The sequence below is a fragment of the Lutzomyia longipalpis genome, chromosome 3, assembly GCF_024334085.1.
Source record: "Lutzomyia longipalpis isolate SR_M1_2022 chromosome 3, ASM2433408v1".
NCBI lineage: Eukaryota > Metazoa > Arthropoda > Insecta > Diptera > Psychodidae > Lutzomyia > Lutzomyia longipalpis.
The window spans coordinates 9,900,428-9,921,254 of record NC_074709.1 but is presented as its reverse complement, the minus strand read 5'-3'; the positions used below and the strand labels follow the sequence as shown (position 1 = coordinate 9,921,254).

Here is a 20,827-nt window from a genome sequence, read left to right as displayed (position 1 = left end):
AATCCTTTACTCAGAACCCCTTCATCAGGCTCACAAAGGTTAGGTAAAATTTAATTAAAAAGAAAAGCTCTGGAACATGAATAAACTCTGGAACTTGAATAAATTTTTATTTCTTATCCTTTTATTAAAAAAAAAAAGATTAATCATTTTTTTTTAATAAGTTTAATTTAATGATTGAAAATTTATTTTTATTTAGTAAAAATTTGTTTTATTTATTTTTTAATTTATTATTTCAATTTCTAATTTTATATTGAAAAATATTTCTTTGCTTAAAAAATTACGTGACTTTGAAAAACATCTTTACATAAATTCAAGAAATTTTTAAAAGAAATTAATTTTTAATTTCAATTCAAACAACTGAAAAAATAAGGTCAGTTACGTATCATTTGAAATCATCACCAGTCAGTTCATCTCTCACTGGCACTTGTAGTTTTTTTAAATTTATTTTTAACTTTATTCTTACGCCTAGAATTTTTTTTCAGGTTTTTTTTTGGGTCAAGAAGTAATATTTTTGTGAAAAAAAAATGAAATTTTCTTGATCTAACAAATATGATTTATTTTGTAGATCTCCTACAAGACGGTGGACCCCTAGTAATGTTCATGGATGATGGCCTGCCGCGATATGTTTGTCCGCAGTGTGGTGTCAAGTACAAGAAATTCAGTGCTCTCAAAGGTAATTTTTTTACCTTAAAAAATTAATTGAAAAGAAATTAAATTTTTCTGAATTTCCTTGGGGGATTTCTCTTTCCCTTCCAGCCCATCGAAAGGAATGCGGAAGAGGTGCCCAGTGCCCACTGTGCCCCAAAATTGTGACACAGAAACGAAATTTACCCAAACACATGGAGAGACATGCGAAGGATGGTCTACTCGATCAGTACCTCCAGTCAGCCTATGCGGATGACACGAATTTCGAATGATTGTGCCGCAGAGCAGAGAAAAATTAAGCTCTTGCTCAATTTTGAAATGTGATTTTCATTAGATTTTGTGCTAAAAGAAGAAGAAAAAAAAAACAGAAATCATGAGATTTTTTGCAATTTAACAGATTTCTATTTCCTTTGATTAAAAAAAAAAGAAATGAAACGAAAAAAAATCCTCTTCAATGTACAATGGAGGTCTTTTTCTTGAGAGATTTTACAACATAAAAAAGCTTCTTCTCGTAAATTTTTATTTTCTTATCGATGAAATTCAGTTTATTAATTTAATTATTTTTTGAATTAACTTTTATTTGCTGATGCTTCTGTGTTTTTTTTTTAATTTTACCTTTGATGGTCTCTTGTGTGTGTGCTTAGAGGGAGGATTTTTTGTGAGAGATGAGTATTAGGGTAATTGAGCTTTTATTATTATTTATTTATTTTTTCTTTTCAATTTCAAAGGTAAAACAATTCATCTTACCTGCTATATTGTCTCTTTCAGATTACTGGGGTGACTACTACTACGTGGCACAGTTCGCCGATAGTACGCTGGGGAAGCCAGTTACAAAGAGAGTTGTACGAATGGGCGATAACTATACGTGCCGCAAATGTGGCCGTAGCTACTCAACGCGCAGCATTATGTTGCGTCACATGAATCACGAATGTGGTGTTGAGAAGAAAATCTTCTGCTCAATCTGTCTAAGGAGATTCCGGAGGAAATGGAATCTAAAGCAGCACATGAAGCGTCTCCATCCTAGCAAAATGTCCTAGGGATGATGCTGAAATTTGTGAAACAACTCAATATGGCCAAAGATTGTTCATATTTTGCATATACTTTGTGGTTTGTTCTCAATTTTAAACGCATTTCTTTTCACATCTACTACATCAGGGGAATTTTGTGCCAAAAAGTGTTTCCATTAATTTTTTTTTTTGGGTATTTGTTCAAAGTCGATTATTTAATGAAAATTGAAGGTCTGCAGATGGAAGGAGTCTATGAACGCTTGATCATGCCATTGTCTTATTTGAAGATAATTAATCTAGAAGAATAAGCTGAAGAAGAGTTAAAAAGACTTTCTATTGATCACTGGAATTAACTGGCAAATATATCTGAAAAGATTTGTAAAAAAAAACATAAAAAAAAAAACATTTAGTTACGTTTGAAGCCTAATTTTTGAAGAGTAAAAAAAATCGCTTTTCGCCATCTTAGATGCGACGCCATCTTGTGATTTTTCGACTTTTTCACAGAACTACCCTAAAACACAAAAGTAGGTTTTTCTCAGGTTCTACCGGATGGATTTTGATGCGATAAAAAGCAAATGAAAGAGGAAATATCAATGCAGAATTTGTAGGAACAGAATTTTGAATTTCCATTCTGGGGCTGAGAAAAATGGAAAAATGTGATATTTATTCAGATATTTTTGACGTTTTTCCACTTTTATCAGTTCCAGAATGGAAATTCAAAATTCTGTTCCTACAAATTGTGCATTGATATTTCCTTTTTCATTTTCTATTTATCCCATCAAAATCCATCCAGTAGATCCTGAGAAAAACTTACTTTTGTGCTTTGAAACAGTATCGTTGAAAATCACAAGATGGCGTCACACCTAAGATGGTGGAAAGTAATTTTCTTACTCTTCAATAATAAGTCTTTAAATGTGGCTAACACCGGAAAACCAAATCTAAGAAGAACCCCAAGAAAAATAAAAACATTTAATTTCACCAGCTCTCAAAGGAGACCCCCTTAAATTACACTGGGGGTGTGACATGAGTTTTTTTTTAAATTGGGACTACACTAAAATGACTAGACTCCTTTATTTTCTGAGAAAAATGTATTTCTTTTATATAAATCAAAACAAACAATCTTCAAAGAGATAAAATTGTGTAATTTTATTTTTATAATTAAATAATTATTAATTAATTTTTCTGCTGTTAATTATGACTTTTTAAGAAAAATATTTGATTTGAATGAAAACAAATTATTTAGAAAATTAATTTGTTTTTAAGAAAGATCTTGTATAATATTTTTCATTCAACATCGAAGTTTTGATTAAAATTTTAATTTGATTTCGGAATTCAATCTAATTAATCAACAAAATATGTTTTTTTTTTATTTCTTTTCTTCTTAATCGATAAATAATGATCTCTTTGTTCAACGTTTTTTTTTCAAGAAATATGTTAAGAAAATAAAATTATGTTTGAATATTTTCTTTTCAATTTTCCAAAAAAAAGCTGTTAAGGAAAATTTTAAAAACAACAACTTTCTAAATAAATTAAGGAAATTTATTTCGGCACAAGATTCAACTGAATAATTTAAAAAAAATACCTCGTAAAATTCCTTTAAAAATTACCCTTCTCTCACAGTGCTAACATCATTTTACTCTTAAAGTATTTAGAAAGAAAAAAATCGTATTTTTAACTGAAAGCGAATTAGATTTATTAACCAAGACTATATTAAATGAAAATCAATCAAAAACGATATACAGAGAAAGAGATTATTGTATTGCCGTATGAACTGAATGTAAATTAAGGAATAAATTGTAAAACAGTCACTCTTTTGTACTCAAATATTCATTAATTTCCTTTTTACTGCATGTTTAATCAATTTTTAAATTTTTATTATTTGATTTTTTTTCTTCAAAATTTTTGCCTCTTTATTTTTGTTTTATTCAGCAAAGGTATTTTTTTTCGTTTTGAAAATTAACTTTAATAAAAATCTTTTAGCACACACCGCTCGATCACTTTAGTGACTCAATGCACGTACTAATGATGAATATTTTTTTTCTTGGTATTTTTCCTCTATTTCATGATGAATGCCAATGCAGATTCTTCGAGCGACTTTTGGATGCCGGGCTTCTTCCCCTGTTCCAATGGCTGTGGCCGAGCTTACCACACCTACGCCACAATGAGTCGCCATGTGCGGCTTGATTGTGGTTCAGAACGCAAATTCCAGTGCAATCAGTGCCAGAAGTACTTCAAGAGGAAATACCATCTCAAGAGGCATTACACCACCCACTCAACCAAACCCCTCAAAAGCGACTGATCCTCCTGAGAGGATTAAGGGAGACGAAGAAAACCTCCAGCAACCATCTGTAATAAATTATCCAAAAAAAAATAAGAAAGAAAGATCACTTAAGTGAATAAAATTGCTGTATAACATTGTAAAGTAAAATGTAAGAAAAAGAGAGACATTTCTTTTGGTCTTTTCACTCTTGATCTTTTCTTCTCAGTCTCTGTTCTGGTGCACCCTGTACAGAAAGATCACAGGTGGGATATTTTAACACATTTTCCCTTCTACAGCATCCCTTTCCAACATACACTTTCAATGTAAAACAATGACTAACATTTTATTTTCTTTTGGAGTCTCCTTTCAGGTTTTATCGCGCTCTGGTACTAACAGAAAAGATAAAAAAAAAATAAAACTAAAAGTGATTCGCAATTTGCATCATTACGCCATCGTTTTTTGTGTTTAAAACTAATTTGCTGTATCTCTGTTTCATCCACAGGTACATCCGGATCGTCATTTCGGTGTGACTACTGTGGGAAGATCTACAGAGTTAATTCAAGTTTAAAGCGACATCAGAAGTATGATTGCCCCATGACGAGATTCGCCGAGATGCTCTACTGTCCTTTCTGCAACTACGCGAATCGTCGAAGGGATAAGCTCAGTGTTCACATGAGGACTCATTTTGATGGCAAATTCGAAGGAATTTCCTAGCTGAAGGAATTCTGGGAGGAAAAGGTGAGTTTTTTCTTTAAATTTTTAACATTCTTTTGCACCAAATTCCCTAATAAAAAGTAAACTAAAATTCACAATAAAAAATCTTTTTTCATCTATTGAAAAGAAAGATCAAAAAGATGTTAAAAAAGATTTGAAAAAAAACATCGATTTTCATTGATTAAAATCAATTAATGTATTATATTTTTTAATTTAATACTAGAGAAAAGACAGATAGATTTTGCGTTAAAAGAAATTAAAAAAAAAAGATTGAAAAAAAATCACAAAAGGAGTTTACTCATTGTTGTTCATTTCATGAACTTATTAGATAAAAATCCTTAAGAAAAAAGATCATGTAAGATCAAAAAATTATTTTTTTTAAATCTTTCAAAAGTAAGAAAGAGTTTCCGAAAAACGCAAAAACCACACCCTTTTTTTACTTTCCAAGTTTTGAGAGGAAAGAACATTAAAATTTAGCAATTAAAAAAAAATAATAATAATTAATTAATAAAATAATAATTTTAACACAAATTGGGCATTATCATTAAGGATGATTTTTTGTAATTTGCAAATAATACAAAAAATCAAACCTTTTAAAAGATTTTTAATAAACTATAAAAAAAATTATTCAATTGAATTAAGAGTTTATTTTTCTGAATTTTTCAAGAGCTTTTGGTCACTTTTTGTAGTTTTTTTTTAAGCAAATTTTTAATTATTTTCAGTAGGGGAGGGCGGGGCTAATAAAGTCACTTAAGGGTTTGGAAAAAGCCAAAAATATAATATTTCCAAGCTAGATAGAACAAAATGATCTGAGAAAGAGTTGTAGGGCAGTAAATTTCCTAAAGAAATGAGCTATACATTTCGCTTTATCCATTTGGGAAATATGATATTTTGAGCTTTTTCTAAACCCTTAAGTGACTTTTTTAACCCCGCTCTCCCCTACCTATCTATAATTTCTTTTTATTTTATTTATTTTTAACAATTTCCTTCTAATCAAATCACATTTGACCCACAAATGCATTGAGAGAAAAGAAATTCTTCTCTTATTAGAAATATTCTAAAAACCAAATTATTAAAAAAAATAATGAAATGAAAGTCTTTTACTTGAAATTAAGGGGCGTTACGGTGTAAAAAGCATTGGCCTTCTTAGCTTCACTGATGGTTCATTGGCCAAGTTGTTCAAGAATGAAGAGCTTAACAGCTGACTGTAGGTGAAATTCACTATTGAGACAGACTTAAGTTTTCTTAAGAAAGTCTTAAATTTTCTTAATATTCTTTAAGTTTTCTTTAAGATGTCTTAAATTTTATTAAGATTTCTTAAGATTCCTTAAGAAAAAACTTAAGATCTCATAGAACAATTGAAGATTTTTAAGTTTTTTTAAAGCAAAACTTAAGGTTTCTTCAGTTAAGCTGAATTAGGTTAAATTCATATTGTTCGCTGATTTTTCTGATCGCTTTCGGGCATCGAAATTTGTAAAAATCATCAAAAATATCCATTTTGCTCGATTTATTTGAGAAATCTTTAGTTTCCCTTTAAAAAACTTAAGAATCTTAAATTTTTCCTAAGAAATTTTAAGTTTTTTTTCTCAAGGAACCTTAAGAAAACTTAAGACATTCGTAAGAATAATTAAAGAATCTTAAGTAATCTTTAAGAATTTTAAGAAAACTTAAGTCTTTCTTAAGGAATCTTAAGTCTGTCTAACTAGTGAACATTCCCACTTGCTTTATATGCAGCATCTTCCGGATGTAACTGACAAATGATACCTACTTGGGAACGTCTTTCTGTAACCTTTACATTTTGATGGTAAAGCTTTGGACTTAACTCGTGCCATTTCTACCAATTTTCCGTGAAATTTCTTAATTTTTTCTCAGAGATTTATCAACAAAATGAAATTTTCTTTCACAAGCTAGGTTTGTAGGCGTTAAAGGTACAAAATGAAACCAATAGCTCAGCTAAAATTATTTTAAAAATAAATTTGAAGAGTCCTCTCTGCACAAATCACCTTCAAATCTTTAACCACCAAACATGTCCCAGGCTTAGGAAATTTGGTGTAGTATCTAATGATTTTTTTTTGTTTTAATTCAAGAAACTAATTTTTAATTTTACTTTTCAGGTTTCTGCAATATTTAATCGAACTGTAGTGAGTTTACACGAGGAGGCTCTTTAAAATATAATCTCGAAATTGCAAATTATGGGACATTGCAATTGCATCGTGGGTTTGATATGTAATATCTGTTATCACTAACACACATCGTTTAGTTATGGTTTTATGTGAAGTTCAAAATGGAACTGAAACTACCTTGTTGTCTTAGGGAAGTCAAAGAAGAAAAAAGAATTATCTAAAATGTACAAAAAAATGAAAAGAATAATAAGATTTATTGATTGAAATTGTGAGGTCTCTTTATTTAGTGGAGTATAGATGAAGAAAAAATGTAGGATTTGAGGGGATTTTCTAAATGTTTATTGACTTGATTTTCCTTTGTTTTTCCCTTTCGTTGCAGATGATAAGGAATGGTCCGTGGATGAGGATGAAGAGGAGAAGGCATTTGATGGCATTTGGTACTGCCAGTGTTGCTTCAAAGCTTGCCAGAGCTTTAGCACACTGATTCAGCACAAGAGGCGCGAATGCCATGAGCAACCACCAAAAAATTTACATTCGTGCCCCTTTATTGGATGCACGTACAAAACCACCAAATTCTTCAACATGCACCGCCACATAACAACCTTTCACAGAGATATCATGAAGCAACAAATCATCTAAATTTGAAGATTTTTCTCATCTCTCATGTATTAGATTTATTGGAAATTGTGTGTAGTCTTTCATTGAGGCAATGGGGGATTTCCACTTTCGCCATGTAAATTAAATTTGTGAAATTTAAATAATATTATATGATGATGTCTTTTTAAGTAGAAACCAAAAAAAAACCAAAAGAGCTTTTCTTAACAAACTAACAAAGCGCCTTTGAAGAGATTTTTTCTCGCACGCGGATTTCTTTTTTTCTTTTTTACTAATGCTTGGCTTTCTTCTTTGGCCATTTGATACCATTGCAGGTTACTACTACGACGAATACTACCAGGACTACAAGGTGGACCGGAGTACGATGCCGCAGGTGATGCCGGACGGGTCACGGCATCAGTGTGAATTCTGCCAAAAATCATACAAATTCAAAACAAGCCTGAGTCGCCATCAGCGCTGTGAATGCGTCTACACGGCATCATCACGCGAAAAGCTGGGCTGTCCCTTCTGTCCCTACGTTAATCGCAGGTCCGACACAATGAAGGATCACATTAGGACCCACATGAGACCTCAGAGGCGTCGAAGAAAATACTAAAAAAGAAATCGCGCCAAAGTACCACGAAACGAAAGGAAATCCATATTTCCTAATTTTTTAATTTTTCGTTTCACATTTTCCCTTCAAAAACTGAGGTAAGTTAGAGTTTTTCCATCTTCTGGTAAGACTTATTTCTCTCTCTCTATCTCACCAAAACTCACCTCCCTTCACTGTTTTTTTTCTCTCTTTATTCTAGAGAAATATTTGAGGCCCGACGGAGGAAATTTCTCAGTCTGAGATGCAAAATTCAAGTTTGATGATTTAAAATAATCTTCTGAACATTAAAAATATCCCAAAAAACTAAACTAAACAAGAAAAACCTTTGTAGGAAAAACTAAAGAGTAGATAAATTAGTTAACAAAGAAAAAAAGAAGAAAATTCGTGTAAATAGAAATAAAGAAAAAAATATTATATCACAATTTACTAACTGAGCACTTATTTGATATAATTTTCTTTTGGAATTTTTTTTCTTCGGTTCTTTTTTTTTAAATGATTCTTTTTACGTGATTTGTTTTTCTATCCATACTAATGGAGATTTTTCTTTGAATTTACTTCCAGACGGTGATAACTGTGTTGGTCAGCGAGATATTTGGGATATGTGGTACAATCTCAAATTTTCTGATCTCTCAAAATTAAGAAATGCAAATGGACGATATGAATGTCCAAGGCAAAATTGTGGGAAGAGTTACAAAGAACCGAGTTCACTTCAGAGGCATATTAGGTGAGTTTTTTGCCAGATTTTTTATGATGCTTTAGACGAGTTTCTTTCGTATTTGAAATATTTATTGTCATAAGGCCTGAAGAAGGTTCTATTGAAATCGAAACGTCATCTCACAAACCTCTTTATCCGTTTGTAAAAACGAAATCATTTCAACGCTAATCTGCGACGTTTTGAGTAATTAATTTTGCTTAATATACGCAGCAGAATTTATTGTCAAAAGGCCTGAAGAAGGTTCTATCAAAATCGAAACGTCAGCAAAACAAAAACCTATATTCTTTTGAAAAAAAAAAATTGAAATCATTGCAAATCGAAATCATTGTTTTGGGTAATTAATTTTAGTTTATATACTCAGCTATAGCTCAATAGAGAGCTCTTAAAATCATTTGGTTTTCGCTATATCTTAGAATTGTCCTAGAAATTAAGGAGTTGTTTTTAAGTTTTAAATTCATTTTTTTGAGCAACTGGAAGTTTACAACCATACTTCTTTAAGTCTGTGTACAGTAAAGGAACTTTTCAACAGCTAAATAAAAGAAATTTAAAATTGAGACCAATTTTGAGGATTTACAGGTTAATTGAAAAAAGAGATTTGCAAAAAGATGAAGAAAAAGTTAATTGAGAAGAAAACTTCTATCAGACAGATAGAAATTAAGGAAATCAATAGAGATTTCATTTAACATCCCACTTAAAAAAAAACTTTAAACCAAAGATAAACCAGATCTAATTTTTTATGTATATTTATCTAAAATTGATTTAGAATTTAAAGAAATTAAGATTTCTTTCATTTGATACCACACATAAAAAGCTTGAAACCAGACGTAAACCAGACATAAACCAAGCTTAAACCAAGTCTATACTTTGCTTAAGGAGACTTAAAATTGGTTTAGGATTTCAAGGGCTTTCATTAGAAACTCCAAAAGCCTATTCTTGAACGAATTTTCTCAACAAAAAAAAAACCTAATTTTTGGGGGGTGGGGTTGAAGGGGGATGAAAATTGTGGCCGTTGTCGGACTCCCCGGAAAATTTTAGCTAAGGTTGCCCTTGAAATCCAATCAGTATTTTTTAAAAATTAGCCTTAAAAATACCTCTAAAAATAAATCCCAAAACACCCCGTCTTACGGAATCTAAACATGTTTAGAAGTCATAATCGAAACGATTTTAAACCTTTCACACTAAGAAATTTATTCAAAAAAGCAAAAAAAAGCCGACATGAAATGTTGAAGTCTCTGCTGGACGACAATTTTTCAACTACGCTGTTGCCCTCTCCATGTTAGTATGCCTTCTGCAAGAAACTATTTGACGATGTTCAGAAATTGTATGCACATGATCCACTGAGGAAGGCACTGTCTTGTGCCGAAAGCTCTGGCAGAATTGCGCGTTTAATTCTGAACTGAGATTTCATTTCCGACGCAGACCGGAGGAAAAGTAAAAATTTTCCATTTCACTGCAAAAAAAAGCTTTTGCCAATAACTTTTTTTAAAATTGAATAATAAATAATATTTTTCATTTTTTTCTTCTGCTTTTCGTGTGAGCATAATATGTATTAGAAAATTCTACATTTTGAATGATTTAAATTTTCTGGCGTAGGGCATATTTTTAAAATTTTATTTCAACTTTATTTCATAAAGATTTACAAAAGAATTCCCATAAGTTAGAGCTTACATCAAGTCAGACCATTCTTTAAATTTTCAATTTCTTTTTTCATTTGGGAAAAATTTCTCTTTCCATTCTAATTAACTTATTTTATTTTCTTTCAGATACGAATGTGGTGGACAGAAGAAATTCCGTTGTATGATGTGCGGAAAAGCATTTTCACAGAGTACACACCTCAAGAGGCATTTGGAATCGGGTGTCTGTATTAAATACTATCTCTAGCAAATACAAAGTCTCTTGACCATCTTCCACTACAGGACATCAAGTACAGAGCTATTTTTAGAGCCAAACTAGTCACGAGTTTTGTACAAAGAAAATTTATTTTTTCTGTGAAATTAAACACCATTTTTCTCCATGTAAAGAAAAAACAAATAATTATCATGAAAATATATACGAGATTGTCTCAATATTTAGTATTTAGGCTTAAACTTCTTTTCCTTTCAGTAGAATTATCTCTGGTTTTTTTAGAGAGAGAAATAAAGAAAAGGTGAGACTTCTTTCAGGGATAAATTATATATTTATTGATGAGTTATTTTTAATAGAGGAGAAAAAACTATGTTTGTATACCTCTCTTGTGGAAAAATTAAAGGAAATGTGTAATAGAAAGAAAAAAAACTTTGAAAAAAATTGTGAAATTTATTGCTTATTTGTTATGTAATCATACTTTTTTATGTTTTTCTTTTCTTTTTTATTTTCAGATCGTTTTCCGTTTATGTTTTACTTTTTTTTTTGAGTGAATGATTCCAATAGTTTGTGGCTAATTTTTTTTTAAATAATTAAATCCCATACTAACATAATTTCTTTTCTCTTTGTTTTCTTTCTTCTCCTTAGCATCTCTAGGTGGTGGTGGTCGCATGATAAAGTTAAAAATAGAACCTCACATGACTAACATTACTAAAACTCCTTCACGAATGCGTAAAGCCCCTGCGGGGAGATTTGGTGCGGCTACCCAGAGCAAGGGTATGCCGTCGCGACTTATGTGGCGAGCATCGTCCTTCCTGCCAGTGAAGGGTGCTGCCGCGGGGAAGGTTGACAAGGGTCGACGGGCTGCGGTGAAGGAAGAGAAGCGTGCAGTTGCCCCGGTGAAGCAGGAGAAGCGCACGATGGAGATGAAAGATGAGGGCAGATTCAGGGATGCCATTCGGTATGTTTCGGGGCAGGACAAACCGTGGGTTTGTCTCAACTGCAATCGCAACTACAAGTGGCGCAACAGCCTCGTGTGCCATCTCAAGAATGAATGTGGTGTACCACCAAAGTACTACTGCAGCTACATGTGCGGCTACAAGACCAACATTCTCAGCAATTTGCGTCGGCACGTCAATGCGCAATTTTGCAATAATGCAAAGAAGCAGCTTAAGCATGAGCACAAATAAATTGGCTTTTTGTGCACATCTAATCCAGCACACTAACTTATTAACCACCCCCACCCCTTAATAATCTCTCTTATTAATCACCCTATAACTAACTCTGTAATGTGGATTTTGGAATTAACATAAAATATATTATTGTGTGTACTTAACCATGATCTAATGATCAAATAATAAAGCTTAAATAAATGTGGATTTCAGATTTAATCGCAAATCTTCAATGTATTTCTATTTGCCCCTTCTCTGTACGATTCTCCTACTTGTAGGATCCTTCCCCTACTTACAAACTAATTTTTATGATTTTTTTTCTAATATTTTTTATTTATTTATTTAAAAAAATTTATCATTTATTTAAGTAGAAAATATCCGTCCGGTGTAAATATTTCTATTTCTCATTTTGGGTTTTATTTTTTTTTTATTAACAGATTTACTAATTGTGAGATTCTTTTCAGGTTCTGATTTAATGAGACAATTCAGACATTTCCGTGAAAGCTCTCGAAGACTCTACATGGAAAGACTTTCCACTCTCAAATCTTCATTCGATTGGCTCATTACACCACAAGTTAGTTTTTTTCTTACTAAACCTTAAAATTTTTCATCTATTCCTAACGAACTTTCTCTCTCTCTCTTTTCTGTGCAGGAAGTTTTGGAGTTACTTCGCAAAAATGCAATGGTCCTGTACCAAAAGGCCAAAAATCGTGAACCTCTCACAAATTGCGATCAAAGTAAATTATCCAGAACAATAATTTCATCAATTCTCTCAACGAATTGTAAACTGAAGTGAGTTTTTTTTCTTCCTAAAATTGAAAGTAAATTTTTCAAAGAGAACCTTCTTTTTTCTAGACTCGGGAGAGATGCTCTGATTCATTTGTGCAATGTCATCATTGATGTATTTCCGCAAGAAGATCCGGAAACATACTACACCCCATCGGGTGATGGAAAAATGTGCAAAGGGAAGTTGTACAACAGCTACCAGCACTACCGCTACACAGCCAACAAGTGCGGTCTTCTTGAGGTATCTGCTGCAAGGAGACTACCTCAGAATTTTCACTGAAGCTACACAAAGAAGTATTAAATTGAATCCAAAGTAGAAATTTTTGTAGAATATACTGGAGAATGGTTAAATATGGTAAAAAGGGGTCGCGGATTTTGGCAGAATAATTTTCTAATCCGAACTAATGAATATTATAATAAATACATAAAACATAAAAAAAACGCATGCATCATGTGGTAGTTTTTAATTTATATATAGGGGAGGGCGGGGCTAATAAAGTCACTTAAGGGTTTGAAAAAAGCCTAAAATATCATATTTCCTAGCTAGATAGAGCAAAATGATCTGAGAAAGAGTTATAGGGCAATAAATTTCCTAAATAAATGAGCTATGCATTCCACTTTATCTGTTTGAAAAATATGATATTTTGAGCTTTTTCTAAACCCTTAGGTGACTTTTTTAACCCCGCTCTCCCCTATTTTCATAGATACATATATGTATATGTAGGTAGTACTACTGTCTCGTAATATTAGGTCCTTTACTCAATCCGATATTAAAGGACGTAATAATTCGAGACAAGAGTGTAATTATTAAGAAGACGTGTGTAAAATAAACTAACTTAACTATATATGTACATTAAGTATTATTAGCCCTGATATATCCCTCCTCTTGTACCTACTATATGTACTACTTGGAATTTTTTTAAAACTTAATTTTACTTCATGAAAATAGCATAAAAAGTTTTTATTTTCATAAAAATCAAATGCTGAGAACTTTTTGTGCGACATTTAAGGAATTTTGGTTAAAAACTGACTTTTCTAGACAATTTTAAATACATATAAGATTTGCGATAATTTCAAAAAACATTCCTGAGCAAGCAATTTTATCTGGACGAAATTATTCGGTTCTTCGGAATATATAATTTGAATTATTCGCTAATATTCGCATAATTTGCCAAGGAAATTCAAACCAAAAGTCCTAAAAACGTTTTTGGATTTTTATTCGGTTTTGAGTTGTTCGGTTTTTAGCAAAAGGAATTCATGTAAAGTCAAATGATTCGCTTAAAAAACCAAAATATTCGCCAGATAAACACCCCTTGTTCCTGATCATAACTGGGCTAAGGATTTTTCATCCTACTTTTGGAAAAAATATACAAAGTATCTAAAAAAAAATGCAAATATAAAATTGCAACAATTGACCTTATTTGATGCGTTTGAGGGTGAAAACAAGTCAGTTTTTGCATATATTATTCCAAAAATTATGCCAAATAATTGCATCAGTAAAGAAGTTTATTCATTTTGGGGGACTGCAGGATATTCTTGAAAGAGTTGGAAGATAAATATATGTGATTAGAAGTTTTTGTCCTAGAAAAGCCTTCGGGAAAAAAATTAAAGTTCAGAAAAATCAATCTGAAGTGCAAAATGAAAAATCTGTATGAATTTTTATTTTGAGTTCTAATGATCTCAAAAAATCTCAAAAAGGAAGAATTTATTTTTTTTATCGTGCAATAAACCTAATGTTAGACATGTCTAACCATTAAGAATAAAAAAATATTTTATTTAAACCTAGTTAAGAGTTTACCAGCGAATTTTATTTCTGTGAAATTTCAATTTCTTGGGTGCAACTTATTTGTTTCTTAAACTCCTAAAGTATGCGAGGAATAAATAAAATAAAGAAATGATAAAATTAGAATTATAAGAACAATTAATTATAATAAATATTTAATTTTATAATATAACAATGATTCATTAAATAAAATAATATATTATTATCAAAAAAAAGTAAATAATATGTGCGTATGAATAAAAAAAAGTATTTTCACATATTTTACATCTTTCTTTTAAATGATTTTTACAAAATTTTCAAAATATCTCCATTTTTTAAATTTATTTTTGTTTTTTAATCAGACAATTTATTTATTACTTTTTTGCATTCATTAATCTCACGTAGATCCTCTCCATGAATCTTCGGACGAAGACGAGAATCCTCAGAGCAGATATTTTAAGAGGGAATCCTCAGTGGAATTTGACGATGAATTTGAAGTTGAAGATGATGACGAAATCATTGTTGGAACTAATGAAAGCGAATCTGTTGGAGTCGATGGAGGAGACGACGACGCAGCTGTTAATAAGTTGCGCCTTCAGAAAATCAAAAAACTTCAATTTGATACGCAAGGAGATCTCGATTGGCTCTTCAATGCTAAAGTTTGAAATAATTTCATGGATAATCATTTAATACAAAAAAAAAAAAAATAAAATAAAAATTGATTTCCTTCTTTTCCAGCATCTCAGAGACTTGTTGCGAAATGAGAATGAACTCCACAGGAAAGCTTGTAAAAATAAGGCTCTCAATGATTGTGATCGAAAGAAGCTTTGTCAAATGATAATCAAAAGTTTGATGGGATTGTTCAAGGACATCAAGTAAGAAAAACACATTTTTTTTAAACTTTGTTGGTTTTACTTGATTGAAATTATATTTTAGGATTGGAAAATATGGTTTTCTACAAATCTGCCGTGCTATCAAGGAAGTTTTTCCATTGGAAAATGAGAAATACTATTTTGTACCAACTCGGAAAAGGATACATTCAACAGGAAGACTCCTAGATACTTATAGAAATTATCGTTGGGTTCTTCTTAAAAAAGGGATTATCAAGTCCACTAAGCCATCGTCTCGAACAAATTAAAATAAATAGAACAAGAAGTATGTGAAGTTTAATTTTATTTAACAAAAATTTACAATAAAGTTTATGCACAAGAATTAAAATTCTCAGTAATTATTTGAGATAAAATTCATTAAGAAGTGATTCCTTTTTATATAGAATTTTGTTATTTACTTAACTATCTATTTTTTTTCTTATTTCATTTTTTTTATGAAATTGTTTTAAATTTAAAGTGTTACCCAACACTACGATATTCAATGATGTCATATGTTTCTAATTAGATCATTTAAATATTTTTGATGCTCTATATTTTCTTAGAATTTTTCAAATCACTTCAACAAGCTTTTTATTAATTTTTTTTGTAGATCCACTTGGTGATTTGGAATTTAATGGAGAACACGATGTAATTCTGCAGGAAAATTTACTTCAAATTGTCCAAATTAATGATGATGATGATGAAGATGTAGATGTGGAGGAATTGCGGCGATGCGATATTAAAAAGCTTCATTTCAACTCTCAAGGAAATCTCGAATGGCTTTTTAATACCCAAGTAATGCCAAATAAATATTTTTATTTCCCTTTTTTTTTATTCCTAAATTTAATTTTTAATATTTATTTGTAGGATCTTTGGAAATTGCTTAATTTAAAACATGAAAAACTGTACAAGAAAGCAATTACACGAGAAATGTTGTCAAAGCAAGATCGTTTGGAGTTGTCCAAAATGATTATTGGATATTTGCTTGGATTGGATAAGGATATACAGTAAGAAAGAAAATATACTTCCCTTTTTTTTCTCTTTGGCGGTTTATTTATTAATTTTTTTAAACTGTATTTTAGGGTGGGAAAATATGCTTTCCTTCAAATTTGCCGTGCTATTTTGGAAGTTTTTCCATTGGAGAAGGAGGAATACTACTTTGAACCATGGAATAATGGTCGCCCCGCCACTGGGTCACTCTACGTAACATACCACAGATTGCGTTTTTGGAGGTACCCGGGAAAAACCATTGGAGACAGAAAATACAAGAAAACCCGATATGCAAAACCTAAGGGAACGTCCAAGGCAAAATCCACGAAAAATAAGAAGAAATCTCAATAGAAATTTTTAGATATAGATGAGTGTTCTGCGTGTGATTCTTAAACTATGACTAAAATGTTAGATATTAGGCATTAGAAATTATTAGATTAGAAGACTTTACCTCTGCTGTAATAGCAAAGAATTAGTTGCTAAAGTCACTTCTTAACTTAAAAAAAAACATGTTGGATTATGTTTGTTACTTTTCTTTTTTAAATTATAACCGAAATTAAATAAAAAATAAAAAAAAAACAGAAACAGAAATAGAAATGAAACGATGAAAGTCTGAAGGAATTTGAATAATAACATTGAATAATTTTCTATGCCCTCAAGTCTTAATTATGCCTTAATGAATTTTGGTTTTGTGTATTATTTTTTTATTTTTAATTATCTGGAATAATTCAAAAAAAAATTAATTTGGAGCAAAGATAATACATGCAAAAGATTAAAATATCATTTTGTGAAAAAACTTTAATACTATGTAGCTTATTACTTTTTGGAATCTATAATAGAAATGAAATAAATACATTCCTTTCCTGTTCAAAATATGCATATATTTCTTCCTTTTATTTTTTAAAGTTCTTTTTGAATTCAATGAATTATTTGTGTTTATTTATTTTTTCAATCTACATAGAAATTCTTTTATTTTTTAACATACTTTTTACAAAAAAAAAGAAAGATTTTGATAAATATTTATATATTTTTTTAAAGAATCTCCTTTAGATACAATCAAGACTGAGCCACAGAGTGATTCAGATTGTGATCCAACGTACAAACCAGAAACAGATGGAAGCAGTGAAGATGATCGTGGATCACCTATTTTGATTGAGAGCAAATTCCGTCGTGATCGTCACGATAGAGCAGTAAAAGTAGCACCACAGACGGATGAAGAGAGCCTAAAGGATGAAATAAGAAAGCGCGCTGGGACACTAAGTTCCCAATCAAAATTCAACTGGACCTTTACTGCTCAAGTTAGCTGCCCTTACCCTTTGAATCTATCTGAAAACTTTTCTAAAACAATCTGAATTTTTTTTTGCAGACTCTCTGGGAATTGCTAAAAAACCAACAATACGAGGTCCTGCACAAGAAGGCAACGGGAAAAGAGAAGCTGGATGTAAATGAACAATTAATGCTGTCATTGGCAATTGTAGATCATTTGTTGGGCTTGAGGAAAAATATTAAGTAAGAAAGCAATTTTTTTTAATCTTTCGTATATGGATTTGTAGAGCGAATACGTTAATTTTTTAGGCTGGGAACGTTTGCATTCCTTCACTTGATTAAAGTGATCAAGGAAGTTTTCCCCTCGGAGACAGTGAGTGACTACTATGTACCATCAAAAAATGATCAGCTCCCCACTGGAAAGCTCTACTTTACATACCACAGACTGCGTGTTCTTGGGAAACCCGAAAAAACTACAGGAAAAGGAAAGCAAGTTCAAAAGGCAAAAGTCAAGCCGAAAGCAAAACCGAAAGCTAAGGCAAAAGCTCGTAAGAACAAGAAGAAAACTCGATAGGAATTCAGGATGGATGGCTATTTTTCAAATTAAAATGTTAGAAGAATTTTTTTGTCCATAATAATTATTTTTATTATCATATTTACTTTTTTTTTATCTCTTTAGGACTTGTCGAGATTGAATTGGTGTGAATTTGGTATTCGGACGTGTCCGCACATAATAAAAAAAAAATTGAATTTAATGCAATAGAAGGACCTTTTCCACCAACCTTATAACACGTGTAAGAATTTTAATTCCTCAAAAATATTATTAAAAAACTAACTCTGATTTTTTCTTTAATTGTTTTAGGTTTAAGAAGAGCAAGAAGCCCCGACTTTTATAACTTGGTAAACCAGATGGAAATATAGATCAATGAAGACTTTCCTAAAGAAACTTCAGAGAAATATAAAGAAATATTTCAATATTCTTTTCAAAAAAATTTTGTTTAAATGAAAATGAAAAATGTATTTAGAGAGAAATCGTTAAAATAGATATTTCATTGCGAAATGTTGTCTTATGGCGTATGCAGAAAATCGTTGTGCCTGAATTTAGAATGTTTGTTCAAACTAACAAAACAATTCTGTCCACTCAATTTCTCAACTAACTGTACAACTTTCTTCTCCTTCTTTTTAGATCCACTTTTCATTGATTCGGACTCAAGTGACGCACCTAATATCTATGGCCATCACATGCCTTTGTTCAAGCATCCAATGATGATTCATCAACCCATCAAAATTCGTTATGATTTCGCCGGGCCATTTGACAAATTGTTGACTCTTAAGGTGAGAATCTAAAGATTTTTTTTACTATAATTCAAGCCTGATGAAGGGCAGTCTTGGAACCGAAATGTTGGGATTTCTTTATGAGTTTAAAATTAAATGTATTTTAGGTGGTAGGACGAAAGCTTTTCTATTTTAACAGAGAAAGAATCACAGCTAAAGTTAGGTTATATATATATATATATATTTTTTTTTAATTTCCGGTCTAGTTCCATATAATATGAACGGACATAGTCCATTGCTTTTCCTTAAAAAAGAATTTTAAAAATTCCCTAATGGCAAAAAATTTGAAAGAAAAAAATAATGAAAATTAGTCAGTTTAAGACTTTTATCAAGTCCAAAAAAATTATTCAATTTTAACAAAACTTTCTTTAAGTTTACGTATTTATACAGACTTTCTTATGCAGCAGTATCAAAATGTAATTTTAGTTTTTTTTTTTAAAAATTTATGAAATTCTCCTTAAGAGCCTAAAGATTAAAAAAATCGTTTTTTTTTAGGAAACGTACCTAATTTATTTAAAACGTTTTTTTTCAATCTATTTGCATTTTCCTATAAAAGGGATTATTTTTACTTTAGAAAACATTTAATAGTAGAGTAATATGAATGACTATTTTTTTTTTAATATTTTTTCAATAAAGTTTAAATTCTCGTAAAATGATTATTATTATGTTTTTATCGATTTTTCAAATCAGACTATGAGTTTTTTTTGATTAATTAACCATTTTATGCCTTATTTTTGTTTTAAAATTAGTCTTTCATTTTTTTTTTCAACTTAAGAGCTAAGATTTATGCTAAAACGATGTCATAATGGCGTCCTTCAATGCCCCAGCCACTGTGAAAAATTCGCCATCTTGTTATAAAATTTGAAACTTTAAGACGTCTTGTTTGTTCCTAATTTTAAAATTTATTTCTTTAAAACAAATTACTTAATGGTATTTAGAGAATTAATAAAAATTTTTAAAAAGGAAAATCTTTAAAAATTAATTTCAGGAATTTGTTTGGATGCTAAAGCGCAAAGGGGCTGCTTTGTATGAGAAAGCAAGACTGCGAATGAATTTGGAGAATCCGGATCAAAATCTCTTGGTTAGACTGATCATTGAACACCTTCTGGATAAAGATGTTGAAATTGAGTAAGAAAAATCTTTGAAAAAAAAAATTTTTTTACTCTAAAATTTAAAAAAAAAATCTATTTGTATTGTAGACTGGGGAAAAAGTCCATCATCTACCTTTTCACATTGATAAAGCATGTTTTCCCCAATGAACGGATAGAGACATACTATGTCCCATCGTCAAAGAAGAAGCCCACCAGTGGAAAACTTTACAAACGTTTCCAGAATCGTCGATTGGAGTTAAAGAAGCACGGCCTTATTAAGCGACGGGATTATGATTACTAAATTGCCATTGAATACAAACACACACACACATTACATTAAAACCTATAACATTGTGCTATTAAATGCGCAGGAATTTAATCAAAGAAATCAACAAAATATTAATCATAAATACATTAGAAGATTAGTTAGAAGAAGAAAAAAAATACTTTCCTATATTTGCTACCGAAAGTATTTTTGCAGCTAAACAGACTTTATTATAACCCTTTGTTCCTTGACATTACATTTAATTTTTTTGTAGTAGTAGTTTTTAAAGATAAATCTTTATTATTATTAAATATTAAAAAAAAATATTCACTGAAATAAATTCACATTTTAGAAAATTTTCATTATTTTTCTTTCTCTGTATTCTGCACTTTGGAAGCTTTTGCGTATTTTTCTTTTGAAATTTTTAGTTTTTTTTTCTTTAAATTTAATCTAACTTTAGAATGCAATTCTTTCTTTCAGATACATATCTATACAAGTTGCCAAGTAAGCTCCCAAGTGCTGATATTTTTGAGCTCCAGAGGAGAATATCCGTTGGAGATTTTAAGTTCCTCATGACGGCAAAGGTGAGCTATTTTTTTTTCTTATTTATTTTAAAAACTTTTTAATAAGGAAAATTTTTAATTACTTTTCAGAAACTAATTGAATTGATAAGGAAGGAAAATTATATTCTCTACGACAAATACCAACATCGTGAAGAGCTCAACAATACAGATCGTTGCAAAATTGCAAGGTTAATTATAAATGAAGTTCTTGGATC

General features: G+C 30.7%; 1 protein-coding gene across 1 annotated transcript in view; it reads left to right on the top strand.

Moving 5' to 3' along the window:
• Positions 1 to 18,418, top strand: part of LOC129791832 (longitudinals lacking protein, isoforms F/I/K/T-like) — a 78,359-nt gene extending 59,941 nt beyond the window's left edge. Inside the window, exons 7-11 of the transcript XR_008750746.1 lie at positions 17,131 to 17,390; positions 17,459 to 17,601; positions 17,668 to 17,968; positions 18,038 to 18,152; positions 18,221 to 18,418. The gene's annotated coding sequence lies outside the window, so the exon portion shown is untranslated. The remainder of the gene's footprint in view (positions 1 to 17,130; positions 17,391 to 17,458; positions 17,602 to 17,667; positions 17,969 to 18,037; positions 18,153 to 18,220) is intronic.
• Positions 18,419 to 20,827: the final 2,409 nt, after the last annotated feature.